Consider the following 24,855-nt stretch of genomic DNA (forward strand, 5'->3'; position numbering starts at 1 on the left):
ATCATCTGGATATGATAATCGCTAATTCAAATCTCAGCCATCTAAATTCCTCTTTAAATGTCAACTCTGAGGTATTCTGCAATAATTGGAACAACATTTTTAAGCTTCTAAAATAACACAAAATAAACCTTAATTACTGTTGAGTAAATTGTTCATTTAGAAATTGTTTTGTGATTAAGGGGTTAGTGGTATAAATCAAAACAGATGATAGTATTATTCACAATGTGTATTATAACATATGTTTAGTGCATTCAGTGAAAATTTTAAAAAATGACTATGTTTTGGTCTAAGTCATCCAGCAGGAAATTGATGTGGGTTTCTCCGACATGGCATTTTATAGAAGCCCCTTGTCTTGAAGATATTGCTGTGTTTTGTTTGTTTGTTGTTTTTGTTCTATTTTGTTTTTCTGGCTGCACTGGGAAACAAAGAGAACTGTAAGGAAACAGACAGAGGATTGATCTCTGGCTTGAAAGTAGCAACTCCCAAACACTTACAAAATTTTCCTTAGGCCTTTTCAGAAGTTCTGAGACTACTTGGTCAGTAGAATGCACTTTTAGCCAACAAGGGATCATTTTCGCCATTTTATAGAGGCCCTAGAACTTTTTCCAAGTATCCAATCTCATAAAAGCACACAAATAGTTCTGGTTATCTTGTTAGATACAAATGAGTACATTAAAAAAGAAAGAAGAAAAGAAAGATAGATAGATAGATAGAAAGAAAGAAAGAAAGAAAGAAAGAAAGAAAGAAAGAAAGAAAGAAAGGAAGGAGAGAAAGAAAGGAGAGAAAGAAAGGAGAGAAAGAAAGAGAAAAGAAAAGACCAAAAAAGTATTGTTAGAAAACTTCATTTAATGCACTATTTTGTATTTTTTTTTCTTGTACATGTTTTTCTTCATGGCACATTGGAAAAAAATTCCAAACCTCTATAAACATTTGGGTTAAAAAAATAAAGGTTGCTTCTTGTTTGTCACTCAGGCTTTCTGTGGCCAAACCATTAATATGCAGACTCATATACCTGCAGTTCTAACACTGAAATTTGCACATGCCAGACTCATGCATGTCTCTGTTAGTATGCCCGTTTAATTTTATATGCCTCATGTTGCTTCAAAAACAAATACAGGGAGGGCTTTAAGTTCCCACAGTTCCCAGGACTGTTAACACATTACCAAAGTACTTCCAAATGCTAATTTACCAGGTGCATAGGGCACCATCATCTGCTAGATCACTACAATAGCTTTCAATTTGTCTTTTTGATCCCTTTCTTTCTTTACTGGAACTTCATGAAAGTCAGAGTATACCTTTTACAACTGTCAGATCATATCCAAAAATTCTCAGAAGTGTTCGCATCTAATTCATAAAAATGGGCAGACCCTTCAACCTTCTCTAAGGCTTGGCATAGTTCCTGCACCCATCTCCTTCCTCCACTCCCTCTTTTCCTGTTTTCCAGCCTGCTGAGATTCTTGCTATCATTTGAAGCCTCTGCTGTGCTCTCCATCAGCAGTGGGCCAAACACGGAGGTACCCATGTCTGCTTTAACACTTGACTCAAATCTTTAATCTGAATGTACTTTTATAATGTACTGGGGCTTGCGTTGCTTTGATTTGTTTTGTGTCAAGCATCTTATTTAAATCGGAACTTAGCCTGAATCTCTGCTTGGCTTTTCTTCATAGCCAATGCCATTTCTATCAGGCTTATAAAGTATTAATTTAGTTTATCTCTCCTCATTGCCCTGGAACCTCACCAGTAAGTACCCTATTGCTGTATGTTTCCTGATGTCCCTTCAACATGTGGATTGTTACCTGAATGATAATTGTAAAAACTTTCTTGGACTTAGAAGTTTATTTTCAAGATTGTAAGTGAGCATCTTTTACATCAGAAAAAGACAGAGGATGTATTCACTTCTTATTTATGTTTCCTTGATTTCCACAAAGCAAAAACTGTTTTTACAGTAAGAATCATGTGAAACATGTGTTTTAATTACACAATAAAATCAAATATTTCATTTATTCAAAAATTTTTAAAAAGTAATCATGTATATTTTATTTAAAATTTTCATAAACAAAAGAAACTTCTTTTAAAATATTTACTCTTGTTTTTTCATCATACCCTTAAGTAATGAATTCTTTGAATTCAGTGTTTTGCATTTCCGTAGATTTTCAAATATAGCCAAGTATGAATATAATCATATATGGTGTACATTATACTTCTGATTTTAAACTACATATGTGATAATGTGATAAATCATTTTTCAAGGATTAATTTTTCCATCAACATAAATATTTTATAAGATATTTGTCTGTTGCTCCAACATTCTGTAGTATAGGGACTGTCCAGGTGTTCAGTGGTCTCTATAAATTGGCTATGTTTTAGAAGCTATGCTTTGTGCTTCCCATAATCTCAGTTAACTCAGTCATTCTGGATCTCTGATGGGGTTGAAAACTTATAGTCTCATAGCCAATCTTTGCTATTTACTTTCAGAGAAAAGATTTGAGAGAATGGTTTTCAGTTGACATTCATCCTAAAGCCAAGAAAAAAAAAAAAGCCAGGTTCAGAACTAAGTCTTTTATTTAGGAGAGATGACAGAGGTTCTGCTTAGTCAACAAAATGATGGACTGGGTATTATCTTGCACCTTATTGACATAAATTAGTATAGTTATGCTCTAACTATATTTTGAGAGAAAAATTTTATTTTAACAGGAAGGGTGATATGTAGGAGGAGCTAAGGTGGGAGGAGTACAGAGAGGAGGAGTAAGGAGAGGAGGAGGAGAAGAAGAGGAGGAGCTAGGTGATGACAGAGAAAGAGAGAGGGGGGCCAGACATGGAGGTGGATGTTCACATGTCTCTGCCAGTCAGAGATAGTTGATATATATAGATTGGGTATTAGGTTACACTTCTGATTGATATTGAGTATTACCAAACTTCTAAAGCTTTTGGTTAACATTAAAAAAAATTGTATAAAAGCAAAAAGGAGAAGGGGGTATGGGATAGGGGTTTTCTAGGGAGGGGAAATGGGGAAAGGGAATGGCATCTGAAATGTAAATAAAATACCCAATAAAAAATAAGTAAAACATTCAAAAAAAGATATTTGTCTGTTGCTACTTATAACAGCACTGACTTGTAATGGCTGCATAGTACTTGATATAAATATAGTAGAATATATTTATTCATTCTCCTATTGATGTTAAGGTAATTTTAATGTTTTCCATTATTTACTGTTGTAGTTGTTGCCAAAACTGTAATCATTTCCCTACAGTGTCTTCTTTATTATAGAATTTTAAATGTTCTCATGATTTTTATATATTAATTTACTTATTTATTTAACTTTTTGACAATTTCAAGACTTTTTTAAATAACCAAGAAGTCTCACAATAAACTATGGCCTCAAGCGGAGTTGATTTCTACTTTACATGTAGGATAAAATAGCTATTAAATTACTAGGCCACATTGCCTCTGTTATATTTGAAGGCCATTGTACCTGTATTTTTCTCCAAGGTTTTCCTTTTTGTTTCTATTTCACATCAATCTTTTAAAGTATATTTTATACTGTTCTTTAAGAGTTTCATACCATTTTGATTATATTTACCCCAATCTCTCCCTTGCATTCACCTTTCACTGAGATTCCTTTTTATGTGTGTTGCTATTGCTGTATATGTGGAGTAGAAGTGATACAACTAATAATACACATAATATGGTCACCAAATTACTCATTAAATATCATAATTCACAGTGGCTCACAAAAATATGAGGGAAAAGAGATAATATTGTACTTTTACTTGCAAAAGCTTAATTTATTATGAAATATTCAAGCTAAAGGAGCTTCCATGTTGCCTTACTTTTTAATTTCCATGACAAAGCACCAGGGCTGAGGCAACTTATAGAAGAATGTATTTAATAATGGTTGACAGTTTCAAAAGTTTAGAGCTCATGATCATCCTGGAAGGTGTGTGGAAGCAGGCAGGCAGGCATGCTGTTGAAAGAGTAGCTGAGAATTTACATCTGATCTACCTGTAGGATGGAGAGAGAGAGAGAGAGAGAGAGAGAGAGAGAGAGAGAGAGAGAGAGAGAGAGAGAGAGAGGAGAGAGGAGAGAAAGTACAAGGGAGAAAAAAAGAGAGATGAGGAAGAAGAGAGAGAGCAAGAGAGAGAATGAGAGAGAGCGCAAGAGAAAGAGAAAGAAGGAGAAAGAGGGAGGAAGAGAGAGAAAGAGAGATCAAGAGAGGGAGAGAGAGAGAAAGAGGAAGGGAGGGGAAAAGGGAGAGGGAAAGAGAGAGAGTGAGAGAGTAAGGGAGGGGGAAAGGGAAGGGAGAGAGAGAGAGAGAGAGAGAGAGAGAGAGAGAGAGAGAGAGAGAGAGAGCTTGGAATAACATACACTTTTTTAAACCTTAAAGCCTAATCCTTAAGATATACTCCTTCTAATAATGGCATACCTTCTAAGCCATCCTAAACAATTCTACCAATTGGGGATGAAACATTCAAATATATAAATTTGTTGGGTACATTAATATTCAAATTACTCCAAGTGTGAAGAGACTTGTTGATACTTTTTAAAACTATTTCATTATTCTGATCATTATCTATGTTTGAATTGTCTCACCTTTCTGCAGTCTTCAGATAAAAGTCAGACAGAAGAATTAAGGCAGAGCTATTAGTGAATGATTTTAAAATATATTTTGTACTTCCTTTCTTGGATGAGTCCTCATGAGCTAGACTCTATGAATCCTCCAACCATGTTGCATATTTGTGTAAAATAATACTGAAGTGTATATTGATTTGGTAGAAAAATATTTGGACAATTCTTAGGAACATTCCAAATTTCCCACAAGATTTTACTCTTAGGAAATCAAGCCACTGTGACCATGAGCCATGCTATTGTTGCTTTAACTGACCCAGTTTTTCTGTAGAGACATGGTTTCATCACATAATAAAAACATATAACTCTCCTTGTCATTTAAATACCCACTTAAAATTAAAATTTTAATATGCAATGGAATAATGCATAGTCAAAACTTAAAAGGTAGGATGTGAGACATCTTTTAAATAAAAGTATTGAGACAAGATGATTGTGAAAATGTGGTATAAGTTTTAAAAGTCTTCAATTAATAAAAAAATATTTATGTAGTTACAGTTTGAGTTTTCTTTATTGTTGTTGGGGTTTTTTTGGGGGTGTTGTTTGTTTGTTTGTTGTGTGTGTGTGTGTTTTGGCTTCATAAGCAAGCACTCTATTTCTCAGCTATCATTAGTCTTGTTTTGGAGCTAGGAGCTTGATGTGCCAGGTTCCATCTAAGCTCAAAGTTACAGTCCACTTCTTTTTACATTGACAGCTGGAATTTAAGACATATACCACCAATCTCATTAAAGCTACAATTTTCCACTGTCTTCCTTGGTTAGTTATTTTTATATTGTGCACAAATAATTGGCAAGAAGCAAATTAAGGTAAAGATAGTTTATTTGGGGTTATAGTTTGAGGGCCCAATAGAGCTATAGTGAGGATCAGATTTAATATTTTGTTATCTTTCTGATGCTTCTCTCTAGCAGTACCTTGCATTTATTCTTTTACTCTTGCTTGGCTTATACTCAATACAGTTCTTCAATCAAACCCCACAGTGTATTTATCATAGATCATTGTCCACACAGTACAAGGTACTACTTTCCACCATGTGGTATGGGTTGCTGTGCTTCGTTGCCATAGTGACAAGTGCCAATTTCCTTGCTATAAGTGATAATACAGTTAACCATGGTTGAGCACTTAAAGGCATAGTGTGTTCTTATGGGAAATCCAAGGAGTTGATATTTTCCTTTATGTGTATGTGGTGTCACGTTTCCTTGATGAGAGGAGTCTACTATGTGTCTATAGAGATATCTCTTCATTGGCTATGTGTAGCATACTTGGCTACATCACTTTGGCTCCTGGCGGGTCGCACATGTGCACCCACACAAGAGCAATCTAGATTCTCAAATGAAATAAATGAAATACACACACACACACACACACACACACACACACACACACAAACACACACACACACACAAGTTAATTTCTGACATTCCACGACTAGCTCAAAGATGGCACTCTTTAACCTTCCCCTGCTATACCACGCCAAATTAAGAGGTGGCCAAGGGCTACTAACCCAAATGGGACTAGTGGGGACGGCAGGTTTTCCTTAGGAACTATTTAGAAACTAGGAATAGATTAGATGAAAAGGAAGATGAAATGGAGAGGGGAAAAGATGAACACACTGAGAGGGACAACTAATACTACAGAATGTCTGAGGGGACATAGAAAAACTTAAGTTGAAACATCTTGATAATTATATCTATCTATCTATCTATCTATCTATCTATCTATCTATCTATCTATCTCTGAAATCACCAAATAATAGACAGACAAGGCCCCAACTAGACATCTTTCACCACAAATGAAACCTCTAGTGCCAGGAATGAGTTACATCTAATTGAGTTGTTGGTTACAGATACCTAATGGAAAACTCCAAACAACTCAGTCTATTGTCAAAGTTATTGGTTGCCTTCCACAAAATGACAGCAAGGCCCTATTGCTAAAGCTAACACAGAGATATCATTCAACCCAGAGAGGTTGAGCTGGTGCCTACCTAGAGCCTGCAGCCTGTACTCACTTGTGCTCATAATATTGGAAGGTATTTTGCATGCTACCAGAAGAGAAAGGCAAACACAAAAACTCTTTGAGCCACAAGTATGAATTGCCTACATGATATGCTGCTGCAATAGTGGCACGAACTTTGTAGGCTTAACTGTCTTAGTTACTGTTCTATTGCTGTGAAGAGGCACCATGACCCAGGCAATTCTTATAAATGAAAACATATGATTCGGAACTTGCTTAAAGTTTTCGAGGGTTAGGCCATTATCATAATGTTTGGAAGCCATTGAGCATACAGTAAGAACAGTAACTGAGACCTTTACAACTTGTTCCATAAGAAACAAAACAAAACAAAACAAAACAAGCGTAGCATGGAATTTTGAATTTCTGAAAACCCTCTTTTGGTTCTCCAATTGTTACATCAGAAAACTGCAAGTCCTTATGTATTTTTCAAAGCTCTGTGAATGTTGCTCACTCATGTGTGCAAGTACCTGTCACTTTTCTTGCTAGTTCATTGATCTCCTGGTAGCCACCTTATTCTTCATGAAGTATGGCAAGCTTTCTCTCATCTCCGGATGTTGGAAAATCCCAAAATCCATTTTCTGAGACCTTTCACAGTTTAATTTTTTTATTTCACTCAGATCCCTAATCCCTAGCCATGATGGTTTATTATATGATCAGCCCTAGAGAGTGTCACTATTAAAAGATGTGGCCCTGTTAGACAGGTGTGTCACTGTGGTGTGGGCTTTAAAACCCTCATCCTAGCTGCCTGGAAGCCAGTATTCTGCTAGCAGTCTTCAGATGAAGATGTAGAACTCTTACCTCCTCTTCCTGCACCATGCCTGCCTGGATGTTCCCACTCTCCCACCTTGATGATAATGGACTGAACCTTGAACCTGTAAGCCAGCCCCAATCAAATGTCTTTATAAGAGTTGCTTTGGTCATGGTGTCTGTTCACCTCAGTAAAACCCTAACTTAAGACACCAGCTGTCATATGTCTGTCATTTTCTTTTTTTCTTTTATTTTCCAAACTATTGATTGTTATGTTATACTATTGGTGGCTCACACCAGTCTTATGAGTCTTCATCAGGGTAGGGTATAGTGGAATTTACTGGTACTGCGAAAGTTAGCTTTTGTGAACTTAGATATACTTAATACACAGATGATCCTCAGACTCTTCAAAGTGCTGAATATGGCATTTAAAATGTATAATTAATAATAATAATAGTAATAATAATAAATCTTCCCATGATAGAACTTAGTTCCTGGTAGCACCCCTAATCTCCTCCAAAGATGATGGACATAGGAGAACTTCACCTGAAGCTTGCATTAAATGTAACAAAGGTGGACACTGGGTGGAAGATTGCCTTTTACCTCAACTGCTGCCAGGACCCTGTCCAAACTGTGAGCAAGCAGGACACTGGGGAATTGATTGCCCCCTGTTTTGCCTAGACAAGGTGTGTCAGTCTCCCCAATTCCTTCTCCACAGGAAAGCTTGGATCTTCCAACCTGGCATCTGAAGACTGATACTGCCCTGAATCCTCTGCCCTTCATGACCACAGAGGAACCTAAGGTAACTGTCCAGGTATCTATTAATTCTCTGTCATTGTCAGTAGATTCAGGAGCTGCTTGGTCTGTACCTCCCGCTTACTCTGATCAATTTTTTCCTTGTCAGATCTCTGATGGTGTTGAGGACTGGGCTAATGATAGCTTGGTGAGTTTAACAGCTGCAACCAAGGTTTCAGCTGCCAGCTCAGTTCTCTTCATATGTAAAAATCAAGGATGAGAGCTACTGGAGAAAGATTAATGGTTTATCTTATTATTTAGAAAAGAGCTAAACTCACAAACAAGGTTTCGAAGTAACTTTTAACTATTTCTTTGTTTAAAGAAATGTGCTTTACACTGAATCCTGTCAAGTATCAACCACCTGTGTCTCTTGGTAAATAATTTGATTTTTAAAAAGTGATTTAAGGCCCTCCCTTGGTCGTTTTGGCTGGGGCAGACACCTAGCTGGTCTGCTCCAGTGAAGACACCATATACTGAACCATCCTAGAGGGACTACTGCACTCAGAGCGGCAGGATTTCAGGATCTCAGAGGCAGCCTGAGTTCCAGGAGCTCTTCCACCCAGGAGCTCAGGATCACAAGATCACAGAGACATCTGAACTCTGAGGAGTTCTGACACGAGCAAGATTACTAGAAAGACAGGCTCCAGTCAGAGACAGTGAGTGCAGGTGGCACTAGAGTTAACCAGATGGCGAAAGGGCAAGCACAAGAACATAAGCAACAGAAACCAAAGTTACCTGGCATCATCAGAACCGAGTTCTCCCACCATAGCAAGTCCTGCACACCCCGTCACACTGGAAAAACAGAATTCAGAATTAAAATCACTTCTCATGATGATGATACAGGACTTCAGGAAGGACATAAATAACTCCCTTAAAGAAATACAGGACAACACAGGTAAACCAGTAGAAGGCCTTTAAGAGGAAATACACACACAAAAAAAATCCCTTAAAGAATTGCAAGAAAACACAAGTAAACAAGTGAAAAAATTAAAAAAAAAAAAAAAATCCAGGACATAAAAACGGAAGTAGAAACAATAAAAAAAATCTCAAAGGGAGAATACCCTGGAGATAGAAAACCCAGGAAAGAGATCAAGAGTCTAGACGCAAGCATCACCAACAGAATACAAGAGATAGAAGAGAGAATCTCATGTGCAGAAGATACTATGGAGAACATTGACACAACTGTCAAAGAAAGTGCAAAGCGCAAAAAGGATTTATGCCAAAACAGCCAGGAAATCCAGGACACAATGAGAAGACCAAATCTAAAGATAATAGGTATAGATGAGAGTGAAAATTCCCAACTTAAAAGGCAAGTAAATATCTTCAACAAAATTATATAGAAAAACTTCCCTAACCTAAAGAAAGAGATGCCCATGAACATATAAGAAGCCTACAGAACTGCCAATAGACTAGACCAGAAAAGAAATTCCTCCTGTCACATAATAATAAAAACATCAAATGCACAAAACAAAGAAGAAATACTAAATGTAGTAAGGGAAAAAAAGTAAAATTATATATAAAGGCAGACCTATAAGAATTACACCAGACTTCTCACCAGAGACTATAAAAGCCAGAAGATCCTGGAGTGGTATCATATAGACCCTTAGAGAACACAAATGCCAGCCCAGACTACTATAAACAACAAAACTCTCAATCACTATAGATGGAGAAACCAAGATATTCCATGACAAAACTAAATTTACACAATATCTTCCCACAAATCCAAAACTACAAAGGATAGTTGATGGAAAACTCCAACACAAGAAGGGAAGCTACAGCCTAGAAAAAGCAAGAAAGTAATCATCCAACAAGCCCAAAGGAAGATAGCTAAACAAACATAATTCCACCTCTAATAACAAAAATAACAGGAAGCAACAATCATTTTTCTTTAATATTTCTTAACATCAATGGACTCAATTCACCAATAAAAAGGCATAGAATAACAGACTGGATACATAAACAGGACCCAGAATTTTGCTGCATACTGGAAGCACACCACAGTGACAAAGACAGACACTATCTCAGAGTAAAAGGCTGGAAAACAATTTTCCAAGCAAATAGTCCCAAGAAACAAGCTGGAGTAGTCATTCTAATATCAAATAAAACTGACTTTGAACCAAAAGTAATCAAAAAAGATAAGGAAGGACACTTGATACTTATCAAAGGAAAAATGTACCAAGATGAACTCTCAATTCTGAACATCTATGCTCCAAATGCAAGAACATGCACATTCATAAAAGAAACTTTACTAAAGCTCTAAGCATACATTGTACCTCACACAATAACAGTGGGAGATTTCAACACCCCACTCTCAGCAATGGACAGATCATGGAAACAGAAACTAAACAGAGACACAGTGAAATTAACAAAAGTTATGAACCAAATGGATTTAACATATCTCTAGAACATTTAATCCTAAAACAAAAGAATATACCTTTTTCTCAGAACCTCATGGTACTTTCTCCAAAATAGACCATATAATTGGTCACAAAACAGGACTCAACAGATATAAAAAGATTGAAATAATCCCTTGCATCCTATCAGATCACCACAGACCAAGGGTGGTCTTCAATAATAACAAAACCAATGGAAAGCCCACATACACATGGAAACTGAACAACGTTCTACTCAATGATGACTTGGTCAAGGAAGAAATAAAGAAAGAAATTAAAGACTTTTTAGAATTTAATGAAAATGAAGACACATCATACCAAAACTTGTGGGACTCCATGAAAGCATGCTTTACTAAGAGGAAAACTCATAGCTCTAATTACCTACAAAAAAAAACTGGAGAGAGCATACACTAACAACTTGGCAGCACACCTGAAAGCTCTAGAACAAAAAGAAGCAAATACACCCAAGAGGAGCAGAAGGCAGAAAATAATCAAACTCAGGGCTGAAATCAAACAAGTAGAAACAAAAGAACTATACAAAATATCAACAAAACTGGTTCTTTGAGAAAATCAACAAGATAGATAAACCCTTAGCCAGACTAAGCAGAGGACACAGAGACAGTATCCAAATTAATAAAATCAGAACTGAAAAGGGAGACATAACAACAGCAACTGAGGAAATTCAAAAGATCATCAGATCCTACTACAGACGTCTACATTCAATGAAACTGGAAAATCTGGATGAAATGCACAATTTTCTAGACAGATACCAGGTACCAAAGTTAAATCAGGAGCAGATAAACCTAAAGAAATAACAGCAGTTATTAACAGTCTCCCCACCAATAAAAGCCCAGGATCAGATGGTTTTATTGCAGAATTCTATCAGACCTTCAAGGAAGACCTAATACCAATTCTCTTGAAACTTGATGCAATCTCACTAAAATCAGGGACTAGACAAGACTGCCTACTCTCTCCCTACCTATTCAATATAGTACTGGAAGTCCTAGCCAGAGCAATTAGACAACAAAATGGGATCAAAGGGATAAAAATAAGACAGCAAGAAGTCAAAATATCACTATTTGCAGATAATATGATAGTATACCTAAGTGACCCCAAAACTTCCACCAGAAAACTAAACCTGATAAACAACTTCAGCAATGTGACTGGATATAAAATCAACTCAAACAGATCAGTAGCCTTCCTCTACTCAAAGGATAAGCAGGCTGAGAAAGAAATTAGGAAAATGACACCCTTCACAATAGTCACAAATAATATAAAATACCTTGGTGTGAATCTAACCAAACAAGTAAAAGATCTGTATGACAAGAACTTCAAGTCCCTGAAGAAAGAAATGGAAGAAGTTCTCAGAAGATGGAAAGATCTCCCATGCTCATGGATTGGCAGGATTAATATAGTAAAAACGGCCATCTTGCCAAAAGCAGTCTACAAATTCAGTGCAATCCCCATCAATATTCCAAATTAATTCTTCATAAAGATAGAAAGAGCAATTTGCAAGTTCATTTGTAATAACAAAAAAAAATCAGGACAGGGGGAACTATTCTCAACAATAAAAGAACTTCTGGGTGAATCACCATCGCTGACCTCAAGCTGAACTATAGAGCAGTAGTGATAAAAATTGCATGGTACTGGTACAGAGACAGACAGGAAGATCAATGGAATAGAATTGAAAATCCAGAAATGAAGCCACACACCTATGGTCACTTGGTCTTTGACAAAGGAGCTAAAACCATCCAGTGGAAAAAGGCCACATTTTCAACAAATGGTGCTGGTTGAACTGGAGGTCAGCATGTAGAAGAATGCAAATTGATCCATTCTTATCTCCTGTACAAAGCTCAAGTCCAAGTGGATAAAGGACCTTCACACAAAACCAGATACACTGAAACTAATAGAGGAGAAGGTAAGAAAGAACCTCGAATACCTGGCACAGAGGAAAAGTTCCTGAACAGAACACCAATGGCTTATGCTCTAAGATCAATAATTGACAAATGGAACCTCATAAAATTGCAAAGCTTCTGTAAGGCAAAGGACACTGTCAGTAGGACAAAATGGCCACCAACAGATTGGGAAAAGATCTTTACCAATCCTACATCTGATAGAGGTCTAATATCCAATACATACAAAAAACAAAAAATTAGACTCCAGACAGCCAACTAACTCTTTGAAAAATGGGGTACAGAGCTAAACAAACAATTCTCAACTGAGGAAACTTGAATGGCCATGAAGCACCTAAAGAAATGTTCAACATCCTTAGTCATCAGGGAAATGCAAATCAAAACAACTCTGTGATTCTACCTCATACCAGTCAGCATGGCTAAGATCAAAAACTCAGGTGATGTGGAGAAAGAGGAACACTCTTCCATTGTTGGTGGGATTGCAAGTTGCTACAACCACTCTGGAAATCAGTCTGATGGTTCCTCAGAAAATTGGACATAGTATTAGCTGAGGACCCAGGTATACCACTCCTGGGCATATATACCCAGAAGATGCTCCAACATATAACAAGGGCATATGCTCCACTATGTTCATAGCAGCCTTATTTATAATAGCCAGAAGCTGGAAAGAACCCAGATGTCCTTCAACAGAGAAATAGATACAGAAAATGTGGTACATTTACACAATGGAGTATTACTCAGTTATTAAAAACAATGAATTCATGAAATTTTTAGGCAAATGGATGGAACTTGAAAATATCATCCTGAGTGAGGTAACCCATTCACAAAAGAACTCACAAGGTATGCACTCACTGATAATTGGATATTAGCTCAAAAGCTTGCAATACCCAAGATACAACTCACAGAACACATGGAGCTCATGAAGAAGGAAGACCAAAGTGTGGGTGCGTTGTCCCTTCTTAGAAGGAGTAACAAAATACTCATGGAAGCAAATATGGAGACAACGTGTGAGACAGAGACTGAAGGAGGGGTCGTCTGGAGACTGTTCCACCTGGGTATGCATCCCATGTGCAAACACCAAAGGTAGATGCTGATGTGGATGCCAGGAAGTGCATGCTGACAGGAGCCTGATATAGCTGTCTCCTTAGAGGTCTGCCAGAGCCTGACATATACAGAGGCAGATCCTTACAGCTAACAACCATTGATCTGATCAGGGGGTTCCCAATGGAAGAGTGAGAGAAGACTGAAGGAACTGAGAAGGTTTGAGGTCCCATCAACAATATCAATGAACCAGAGCTCCCAGGGTCTAAACCACCAGCCTGGGAGCACATATGTAGGGACCCATGGCTCCAGCTGTATATGTAAGGGAGGATGTCATTGTCAGGCATTGGTGGGAGAAGAGGTCCTTGGTCCAGTGAAGGCTGGATGCCCCAGTGTGGGGGGATTTGAGGGTGGGGAGGAGGGAGCAGATGGATAGAGGCACATCCTCATAGAAACAGGAGGCTGGGGGATGGGATAGGGGATTCCTGGGTGGAGGGGGAACGGGGAAAGGGGATCATATCTGAAATGTAAATAAAATATACAATAAAAAAGAAACAAAAAGTGATTTAAGGTATATAAAAAGTGAAAAATGCTTCAGATTTTCTTCCCTCACTATCATATTGTTATACTAAGACTTGAAAAGTTCATAATTTTAGCATCAGTCAATGGAGTTCTAATAAGCTACTAATGTAGCATTGGTAAAGTGTTGATAATGTTATTATAGTTACAAATTCAAGATTTTAATTTTTCTTTGGTTGTTTTCTAAGAATAGACTTAAAACTCCTTCTGGTGCTAAAAACATCTGTGTAATTTTTACATACTCAATATTCTGGACAAAGGGAAGATTGATCATACTTTTAACCAAAATTCTTTTTGGGTTCCCTAGCCTTTATTATGACTCAAATCCATGAGTCTACTGCTTTTTCTACAGTGTGGATTTCAGTATGGATTACAAACAGTGGTAATGCTAATTTATGTAAAATGTATCTCTTTTTGTTAACTTACAAAAATTCTTGTAAGTTTAGGGAGTCAACTTAAGTCCACACCTCATAGATCAAATGGCCTCCAGATGAATAGTGTCAATCAACAGCATGGTTCCCAACCTGAGATGTGGCTAAGATCTCTTCTCTTTTCTGGTCTTGGGACTTCTTCCCCCACCCCTCCTCAACTACCAGAATCATGGGCCTAAAAGTTTCAAAGGTACATCTAAGAAAAAATTTTCCCCTAAATTCCTTAACTTTATCTCACAGCAGATTTCCAATAAATTAGACACTGTAAACTGCCCCAATCACTGTTTGCATGTCCCTAGCCTCAGACGGTCCAGCAAAGCCTGGACAGCAAGTTAAACAGCCTGCTTTTCTTGGACTTGGCCAACATACCAGCTTTTTGAGTCCCTAATAATGACACTCCAATGTCAGTACAAAGTGAGGGGTTGTAGATGGGTATGTTGCCCCTTATCATTTATTTATTATCAATGCAAAGCCTGGGGTGTTAAAGTTTCAAACCCAGAACAATCAGCTGAGGTGTCTCTTAACCTATCAAAGTGGACTTGGGCTCCATATTACTCAGCATCCTCCAGTCCCTACTTGTTACAAGTTGTGGGTGGCATGCACCACCATCTACCCTGAACTCTCTAGCCCGAGGCCTGGACTGCCCTGCCCTTGGAAGCTCTTCCCTACATAATCCACACATGTTGTTTACCCACCACTTTTTTTTTTTTTTTTTTTTTTTTTTTTTTTTTTGAGGATACATCTCATTCTCTTTCCCCTCTCCCATCTACCTTCTTGTCCCCTTTTCACCACATGGTTCAAGGTCATGACCACTCTGGACTCTCTTAGCTATATCTGCCTCTGACTATGCTCTCACAGATAATCTACACTAAACTTTCTCCTCCACCATACTGAGGAGCAGTCATCCTTCCCTTCCCTTCCCTTCCCTTCCCTTCCCTTCCCTTCCCTTCCCTTCCCTTCCCTTCCCTTCCCTTCCCTTCCCTTCCCTTCCCTTCCCTTCCCTTTCCTTTTCTTTTACCGCGGAGCAGGTGGTTCTGGGTAATATAAGAGCCAAGATTGAGCAAGCAATGGAAAGCAAGCCAATAAGCACCATCCTTCCATAATCTCTGCTTCAATTTCTGCTTTAAGTTCCTATCCTTGCATGTGTCAGTAATTTGTAAGCCCAACAATGCCTTTCCTTTTCAACTTACTTTTCTCACAGAAATAGAAACCTACCCAGGACACTCCCCCTGACTTACATTGCTGAATCTGCACACAGTAGGTACTCAGAAAATTTGCTGAAAGCTGTTCTGTTTAGATTCATATTAAACTCTATTAATCTCATGTCTTTAATCTCAGTGATCACCAGTTCCTTCATTTTGAATTATGTATTTATTACCTGAATTATATTACTGACTTTTTTCCCAAGAAACTTTGGCTACAATATTTTCCAAGCCTTTATAACTTAAGAATGCCTCCTGCCGCTTTTATATTGGAACAATAAATTGGTTGATGTGGAATTTTCAGGTCACAAACTTTTTCCAGTAAAGCACTGCGTGGATATTCTTTGTTGTCTTCTGGCATCCACTTATGCAGAAAGAGAAAGCTGCAAGACAGTCCAAATTCTTCCTCCTAGCTGCCTAGAAATCATAAGCCATTTGTCTCCTGACTTGGGTACTAATATTTCATTAAATATTTTTTATTTTCTTCTGGGTTCATAAAGTTAGTCCTTTTTATTCACAGACTTGAATAATATTTTAGTTAGGATTTTTTTTCTATTTAATATATGATTGTTGCTTTTTCTATTAGTTAGATGTTGTGATAAGCTAAATTTCTCAAGCTTAGTGAATCTCATCTTCCCTCTATAATATCTTTTATAATTTTCTTCCTATGTGAAGATAACAGATAGCTCAGTTGTCTTTTTTTCTTTGCAAAGCTAGAGATTGGATATAAAGCCTGGGGTACACTAGCTTAGTATTTTGCCACTCATCTACTCATTCAGCTCTTTTTTTTATATATATTTTAGTTTTGAGACAATATATCAGTAAGTTACCCAGGCTGTCCTTGAACTCAGTCAATCAGTAGTAGCCATTCCCACATTCTTAAAGTTCACCACCAAGCTCTAACTATCAAAATTCGTTATTTGGCTATACTGACCGATATGTCTAATCATGACTAAATATCTCATCTAGCACAGACTTTCCATTTTTCTCCTTAAAAACCAAACACTCCTGTGAGCTGCCAGCTGTAAGCTGCCAGCTGCTCTTTCTGCCCTATTCAGATTCAGTGCCCTATCTCTCTATCTTGCTTTATAAAGGAAATTTGGTTGAAAATTGGTGTTTGGGTGTGCTCTGCACCTAATGTGGGGTCTGGAAGGGAGCCCCATGGTACGTGGGTCCTACCCTTTTAATACTTTCGAGTGGGCTTACTAAGTGTGCTGGGTTGAGTATGCTTGGCACAGGCAGTGGCACTATTAGGAGGTTTGGCCTTTTCGGATAAATTGTGTCACTGTGAGAGTAGGCTTTAAGACTTCCTCCTAGCTGCCTAGAAGTCAGTAGTGTTTTATTTGCCTTCGGAACAAAATGTCGAACTCTCACCTTCTCCAGCTTCATGCCTGCCTAGATGCTGGACTTGGCAATGTGTAAGAATCAGCCAGGTGGTTCTGGTTTTGAAGGTATGGAGAGCAGCTGAGGCTTCACACTATGAGAGGCTAGGGAAGGCAATTGGTGAAGGGATGGCCTCAGTTGCAGTTGATGTACCAGGACTGGAGGGGTCATGCAAAGAAGTTGAGGATAGACAACATGAAAGGAGCCTATGAGATGTGAAATCATAGTTGCAGTAAAAGACTCCAGTAAATCAGATATGCCAGTACCTTGGGATGATCATGAAGAACAGCAGCAGCAGTGGAGTGTTGTCAACCAGAACTTAGAGTGCTACAGAGGGAAGAGCTGGAGAAGTAATACCAGCCCATTGGAGGATCCCAGAAGATCAGGTGTGGATCCCAGACATTACAACAAAAAGTTGTAAAGTTAAAGTTGACTTGGATACACCCAAGATGTTAGAGATGTCAGAGCCATGGGATTTCTGCCAAGGAAAGGTGCTAACAGTTAGTGGCACCAGCCCAAAGAAAAAAATTTGTTACTGCTGAATGCTAGGTTTGCCAACATCAGCCAACAAGGATGAAAGGAGTTGGAGATCTGAAAGAGCATTTTGATATCAGACATGGATATGCAAAGATTGGAGTTTGCCCAGCTGGATTTTGGGTTGCTTTGGTCCAGTATTCTTCACTATGACTTTCTGGAATGGTAATTCTGTGATGTTGGAGGTATATAATCTGCTTTTTTAAATTTTGATTTTATAGGGGACTACAGTTAAGTGATTGGCTGAATCCCAGAAGAGACTTTGAACTTTGAACTTTTAGCATTGTTGAGACTGTTATAGAATATGGGACTTTTAAAGTCGAACTAAATGTATTTTGTATTATGCTATGGCTAGGTATATATGGCATATATGGCATATAGCCCCACCATAGGCATGTTTGAACAAGCTTATTAAGGCCAGGGAGTGGAATGTGGTGATTTGAATATGCTAGAGGTGTGGCCTTTTTGGAGTAGGCATGGCCTTGTTGAAGGAAGTGTGTCAGTGTGGGAGTGGGCTTTGAGACCCTCATCCCAACTGCCTGGAAGACAGAAGTCTTCTGTTTGCTTTCAGGACCAGGTGTAGAAATCTCTAGCATCATGTCTGCCTGAATGCTGTTGTATTTACTGATTTAATAATAATAGGTTGAACCTCTGAACCTGTGAGCCAAACACAATTAAATGTTGTCTTTTATAAGAGTTGTCTTGGTCATGGTGTCTTTTTACAACAGTGGAAACCCTAAGACACCAGAGATTTTCTTTATAATGTATGTTTCTTACATGATGCTATAAAATTTGGAAACATCTTTATTTGGACACTGAGACATTCTATAATTCTGCTTTAATAAGGACTCATTTATTTTATAATTTGGGCATGGCTAAAGAAAAATATATAATATGTATAGACCTATCTATCTATCTATCTATCTATCTATCTATCTATCTATCTAAACGTGTGTGTGTGTGTGTGTGTGTGTTTGTGCATGCATATGAGCCACAATTAAATGTGTAGTGGTCAGAAGACAATTTATAGAGAGTCCTTTCTCTTCTTTAATTATTGGATTTAATGGATCTAATTCAGGTCTTGAGGCTTGCCCTCAAGCTCTTACCTTTTTTGTTGTTGTTGCTGTTATTATTATTATTAATTTTCTTTTTAAGTTCTGCTTTTTATCTCTCTGTCTTGAGAGACAAAAATGTACAAAAAGTTGGATGGGTTGAGAGGTAGAAAAGATCTCAGAGCAATTGTGGGAGGGAAAAACATGATCAAAATATATGAAAATGTTTTGATTGAAAAAAGAAAGCTTCGTTATTCTTTGTAACTGTTGAAATTTTTATGTCCATTATATTTTGAGATTTTCTAACACTGCTGAGGTGTATTTTAATGTTTTGAGAACATAACAGATCTAGACATGATGTTGTACAGCATCTTTCAGAGGTTCAGGAAGAGAACTACTGGAGATGTTTAGGCACCATAGTAACACCTTGCCTCATGCAAGCACTCCGAAAAAGAAAAAAAAAAAACCAATATAGATTTGTCTTATGTACACTTCTCTATCCCTTCTCATTTATAAATTGTAACACAGGAGTTGTCTCTGATTCTTTTCTCCCTTGTCAGAAGCCAGGACCCTCGACTCTTACCCTCATACCCTACTTCTCCCCACCTGCACACTGTCTGCTGCAGCTTCATTTCCCTAGCAACCACAAGGTTCTGCTTAATAGTTACAAATAGATTTTTAGATGTAAAGCAGTGTACCATATCTTTTGAAATAAGCAGTTAGACCGCCATTGTTTCAGGGCACAGGCCAAGAAGATTCTGTACTTTCCCATCACCTGGATCCCTCTTACCCCTCCCTTTGAAAAATGTATTATAAATAAGCACTTTGTGCCCAAATATATGACTCTTGACAAGCATTTGCTTCCTTGAGACCATTCTCTCTCTCGCCCTTTCTTCCAGGTTGTAATCCTCCTCATCCCTCATGAATAACCTCGGACCTGCAGGTCAGGTCACTCCCTTACACTATTTAGCTGACAAGATTTTTGTCCTAATTCAAAGGAACCTACCAGAGCCCCCTCAGACATCTCCTCCACACAGACATGTTGAGGTCATTCCTCAGAGCCTGAGGGATGGAATGATTTCCTCCATGACATTCAAAGATGTGTCTCTTTATCAGCTCTGTTTCTTATATTTTAGTTTTTGTCATCCCCTCTCTGCTATGTTCTCTTATCTTCCTAACACCACACGTTTACACCAGTCATTTACTTGTTCAGTTTCTCTATTTTGCCTTCTCCACTGTACATATTTAAAATATTAATTTAAATTTGTGTTATTCTTACAAAAAGTACAGGCCTAATCTTGCCCAGAGCTTCATCACATGGTTTAATGACTGTGTCTACAATTACTGAATACTAAGTTTGCTGATTGTCTATATATCAATTTATCTTACAGGAAGGTTTCTACTGCACATAAAGACGGATATAAACATTTGAGTACCATTTCTGTGACACTGTTTATATTATTGATCCTACAGTATACATATAAGAGAAGGACATTACTTCATGTTCTATCTTTCTGTCCATCAAGGAATGGAAGCTAATTGAACTCTGTTAATACCAAACACTTTTCTCTTTCATACTTTCTCTGTTGCCTGAATTTAGTCATACTTGAGGCTTAGAAACTAGCATGTAAGTATTTTTTCCTCTCCTTTCAACCCCTTACAGGCTGGAATATGCTTGTATGATATTTTTTCAGCAAATACAGAGATTTAATACAATGACAATTATTGCTTGGTCACAGACAGAAGATTTTAAAGAATGTTGAGAGTTAAGATATTACAAACAGAAATGTGTATCAAGAGCTGGCTTAAAAGCAGGTCATGTCTTTACTAATCAATATCTACCAGCTTTCATAGTCATATATGAGTGAATATATACAGTAGGATGGCTTGAACAATGATCACATACAGTAATTCCCAAACCTAAAACAAAGGGACAGTATGGTATATATATTATAAGGTAACCTGTTCCATTCTCTAAAGTTGGCACTACTGCTTTTGACACAGCTTTGGGAAATAAAAAGGGTATTGGAATGCAGAGAAGGAAAATGTATTCCCAGAAGGATTTGTAAAATGAAAGCTGGAAGACCTAAGTGGAAACAGATTTCTGAAAAGTCAGCCTTATTTTTCTATAACCAATTTTGTTAAAAATGAAAAATATCTTTTGCATTTGATTATATGACTGTAATAAGTTTTCAAATGTTAAGTTAAAGAATTGATATAGAAACTGTAACTCAATACATTGAACTCATTGTAAAAAACAACATGCAAGACACTATAAAAAGTTACTGCCTGAGACCGAGCTGTTCTGTTAATATTTGAACTCGTTATACACAGATTTGTTGCTTTTGCTACTACTGTTATTTCTGTGTTAGACATTTTGATCATTTTAGTGGGGCAAAGCTTGTCATCTTGGTTACCTTACAAAGTTCACTGTGGTTCATTGATTTGAAATAGCTGTCAGTTTAAGTTACACTGTCTTATAGGCTGGTAAGTCAGACATAACACAGCAAGGAAAGTTTGTCTCTGCTCTGTGTGATATCTGGTAAGGTGGATGTAGTCACATCTGAACTTCATCTACTATGGCTTAAGAACCTAGGCCTGGCTGGAACATCTGGTGGTACATACTTAGAGCCTTATGCCTAGAGTCTCTGTTTTAGCCGTCTACTGAGTTTCTTGGATTCATTTATGTACTTACCAGGTATCTTGCTCTCTTATAGGACCTGTTCATGATCCATATTGTGTTTCCAGCAAGTTGGATCATCTCTTCATGTGGCTGCTCAGAGTGGGCGCAGAAGTAGCATCTTCAAAGTCTACAGATCAGGCCTGGAAACAATATAATGCTAATGCTCAAAGATTTCAGAGTCTATGTTTAAAAGGAAGAGGTTGAACAAGCATTAAAATAGGAAGGCCTTGGATTCGGAGGTGACCATCAAAAGAATAGTTTTCTACAATTTGTCTTCTTTTCCCTTAACTTATAGTCAGAGCCCTACCTATCCAACATGACTAATTTTTCTATTAGATTAAGTCTTCCAAACATGAGGACAATCCAAAAATTCATTGTATATGCCAGGTTCTGGTGAGATGAGGGCCTTTTACAGGCTTCTATTATTCTGATACTGAATTTAAGAGACAAACTGTTGGCCCATCATACTTCCAAGCTACAGCTAATACAGTAGGACAAGAGCACTATATTTATTAACATTTTTAAAGGCAGAGATTTGGTCCAAAATAATATAACTAACATTATAGTGTATTACTGCTGTCCCTTGATATACATTTTACTAAACCGATATGTCTACCCTCATACTACTGTGAGTACTGAGTAACAGCTCCTCCACACTACAGGGTTGGCACCTGTGGATAGGCTGACCTCATGCATTTTGTAGAATCTGGAGTTCTTCCCCCAGTAACTGTAAGCTTTATGATGTCGGGTTCAGGTGTTTGAAAATGCACATGTGTATCTATCAAAAGACTTAAGAGAATCATAACTTCACTTAAAACTATGACTTCTAGTTAATGGCTTCTGGGAGAAGAAATAAAACAAGAGATTATTATTGGCAGAAGCAATGGATCATGATGTTTAGGGGAGTGTCAGAATTTTTCACAGTAGATTCCATCTAACATAATGATTGTCAGGCAGAGTAAAGTTGCCATTCAGATGATCTACCCTTCAGCCTTCCCAGCATTAACTGTAATTAGATTAATAGAGTTACCAAGGCCTGAGAAGGGCAGCAAGAGACTGTGGTACATCATGAAAGATGAGAGTCTGCATCACAATAATAGCTATTGTTATAGTCCCCCCACTGCTCATCACTTCCTGTTCTTCTGTGAATGTGTTTTCAATAAGAGATGTCAAATAAGAGTCCTGTATTTGAACTATATTTGTACGGATTCCAATCTCAGAGGCAAAGTTTGATGTTCACACCCACTATAATCTATTATAGTTGGATAAATGCAAAATGATAAATATTCCTTAGGTTGTTTCATTCTCTTCAACCAAGGAAGGTCCTTTTTTTATAGAGTTTTAGTAAAGATTGAGGAAAAGAAGTTAAATAATTGGTCGGGCAGTGGTGGCACATGCCTTTAATCCCAGCACTTGGGAGGCAGAGGCAGAAGGATTTCTGAGTTCAAGGCCAGCCTGGTCTATAGAGTGAGTTCCAGGACAGCCAAGGCTATACAGAGAAACTCTGTCAAAAAAAAAAAAAAAAAAAAAAAAAAAAAAAAAAAAAAAAAAAAAAAAAACAAAAACAAAAAAAAAAAAACCAAAAAAACCAAAAAAAAACAAAAAAAACAAAAAAAACAAAAAAAGGAAGTTAAATAATTTCACTGAGCCATGATGTAATTGGTACAATGGCGGATTGAATAGTTGTACAAAAGCCTTAGGTAAATGTTATTCATTTTTGTTTTTTCTTTACACACTTTGGGCCACACATCTTTGGAGAGTGGAATTGGAAAAATTACAATATAAATTTCACACACAATCACTTCTTCAGTGAAATATGGTGAAGCTTTGCCTCTTTCTACACATGACCAAAACAATAACAAAATCTCAGTGAAAGTAGAACATCTTTAAAAAAATTAGTTCTCATGTCTTCCTAGAAACAAAATAATTTGAGTTTGTCATATAGACATCTCTTAATTTTCATGCATATCTTTCCAAGCATAAATTTGATATGGTAAACAATTTTATGAATTCATTTGCTCATTGGATCATAGTAGAATCTTTTATAGTATGTTATAGTGACTTCGCCACTGCTTGAATTAATCTGTCTGGCCTGACAGATGCATGCTTTTAATCATTATTGCCTTATGATTATTAGAAACTAGATAAATATCTGCCATATAAAGCAATACTACCTGGCAGGTAAAATTAGAAACAAATGCTTTTGTAAATCATTCTAAAATCAAGTGAAAAACTAGAAAACCTTTTTTTCAACTAAATATGGAAATATAACTATCATCTCATGTCTGCCCCACAGAAAAATTGGGACAATTTTATTTCTTTTTGAGACAAACTTTTATTGTGAAGCCTTCCTTGGTTGTCCTGGGACTCACTCTATAGACAAGGCTAGCTTTGAACTTAGAGATCAACTTGCTTTTGCTCACTCCTCCTGCTAGACTTAAAGGTGTGGACTAACTCTTCTGGATCAAATTTATTTGTTTAGTTTATCTGTATGGATATTTTGTCTGCGTGTATATCTGTGGACTACAAGTGTACATGATGCCCTCAGAATCTAGAAGAAGGCTTTGGATCTCCTGGGAGTGGAATTATGGATGGTTGTGAACTGCTATGTGGGTGCTGGGAATTGAATACAAGTCCTTTGGAAGAAAATCCAGTACTCTTAAAAATTGTCACAAGTTTTATCTTCATTTAACTTTTGTTGTTACATTCTACTTTAATCAAATTTCTCTTAAAATTTGTAAAAATTGTAGTTAAAATACACTGAGTGAATTACAAGCCAGTAAAACTACCTGGTATAAATATAACTATATTTCTTTGTATATTGTTATATACATATGTAATTCTTTTGGAAGCTCTAGTGAAAATAAAATTGAATAATTACCTTCTTCACTGAATGTTATACTCTGGAAAAATAATCTCAGGAATATGTAATCCCATTACTTGTAAGAAAGTACTCTTTACTTTAGTTCATATGGCCCAAACTCAGAGAGATCTGCCTGCCTCTGCCTCATCACTGCTAGATTAAAGGCATGTATCACCTCTGCCTGGCCCTTAGTTCATATTATTTTTGTTAAGTGCAATGTACATATCATATATATTATTATATGTTCTTTTCATATTAATAATCTGGTAAATCAATATGTAGGGATAAGATGAGCAAAAATTTTATTTGTTACAAATTAAATCTCAATTTCCAAATGTATAATGTCAAAATAATGCAATTTATTCAGATGAATTTTGAAATTGCAGTGGGATCTTATGGATGAAAATATAAAGTCAATTAAAATGAGTAAAGTATCTAAACAGATAACATGAAGTAAAAAGGTAACAAGCAGAAAGTTGTTTCAGGAGTAAGGGAAATATAAGTGGGAAAATTCACTAAAATATGACCATAACTGTCCATAAAGATTGCTTATTGGAGTAAGGCATTATAAGTATAGACCTAAGAGCCTTGGACCCCAGAGAGTAA

General features: G+C 37.1%; 1 long non-coding RNA gene across 2 annotated transcripts in view; it reads left to right on the top strand.

Annotated features, from left to right (window-relative positions):
* The window catches only part of LOC143442109 (uncharacterized), a 123,335-nt gene extending 100,414 nt beyond the window's left edge, over positions 1-22,921 (top strand). For both annotated transcript variants that reach the window (XR_013110036.1, XR_013110037.1), the window contains 2 exons: positions 8,099-8,182; positions 21,421-22,921. This is a non-coding gene — a long non-coding RNA (uncharacterized LOC143442109). The remainder of the gene's footprint in view (positions 1-8,098; positions 8,183-21,420) is intronic.
* Positions 22,922-24,855: the final 1,934 nt, after the last annotated feature.

The sequence above is a fragment of the Arvicanthis niloticus genome, chromosome 4 (genome assembly GCF_011762505.2).
Source record: "Arvicanthis niloticus isolate mArvNil1 chromosome 4, mArvNil1.pat.X, whole genome shotgun sequence".
Classification (NCBI taxonomy): Eukaryota; Metazoa; Chordata; class Mammalia; order Rodentia; family Muridae; genus Arvicanthis; species Arvicanthis niloticus.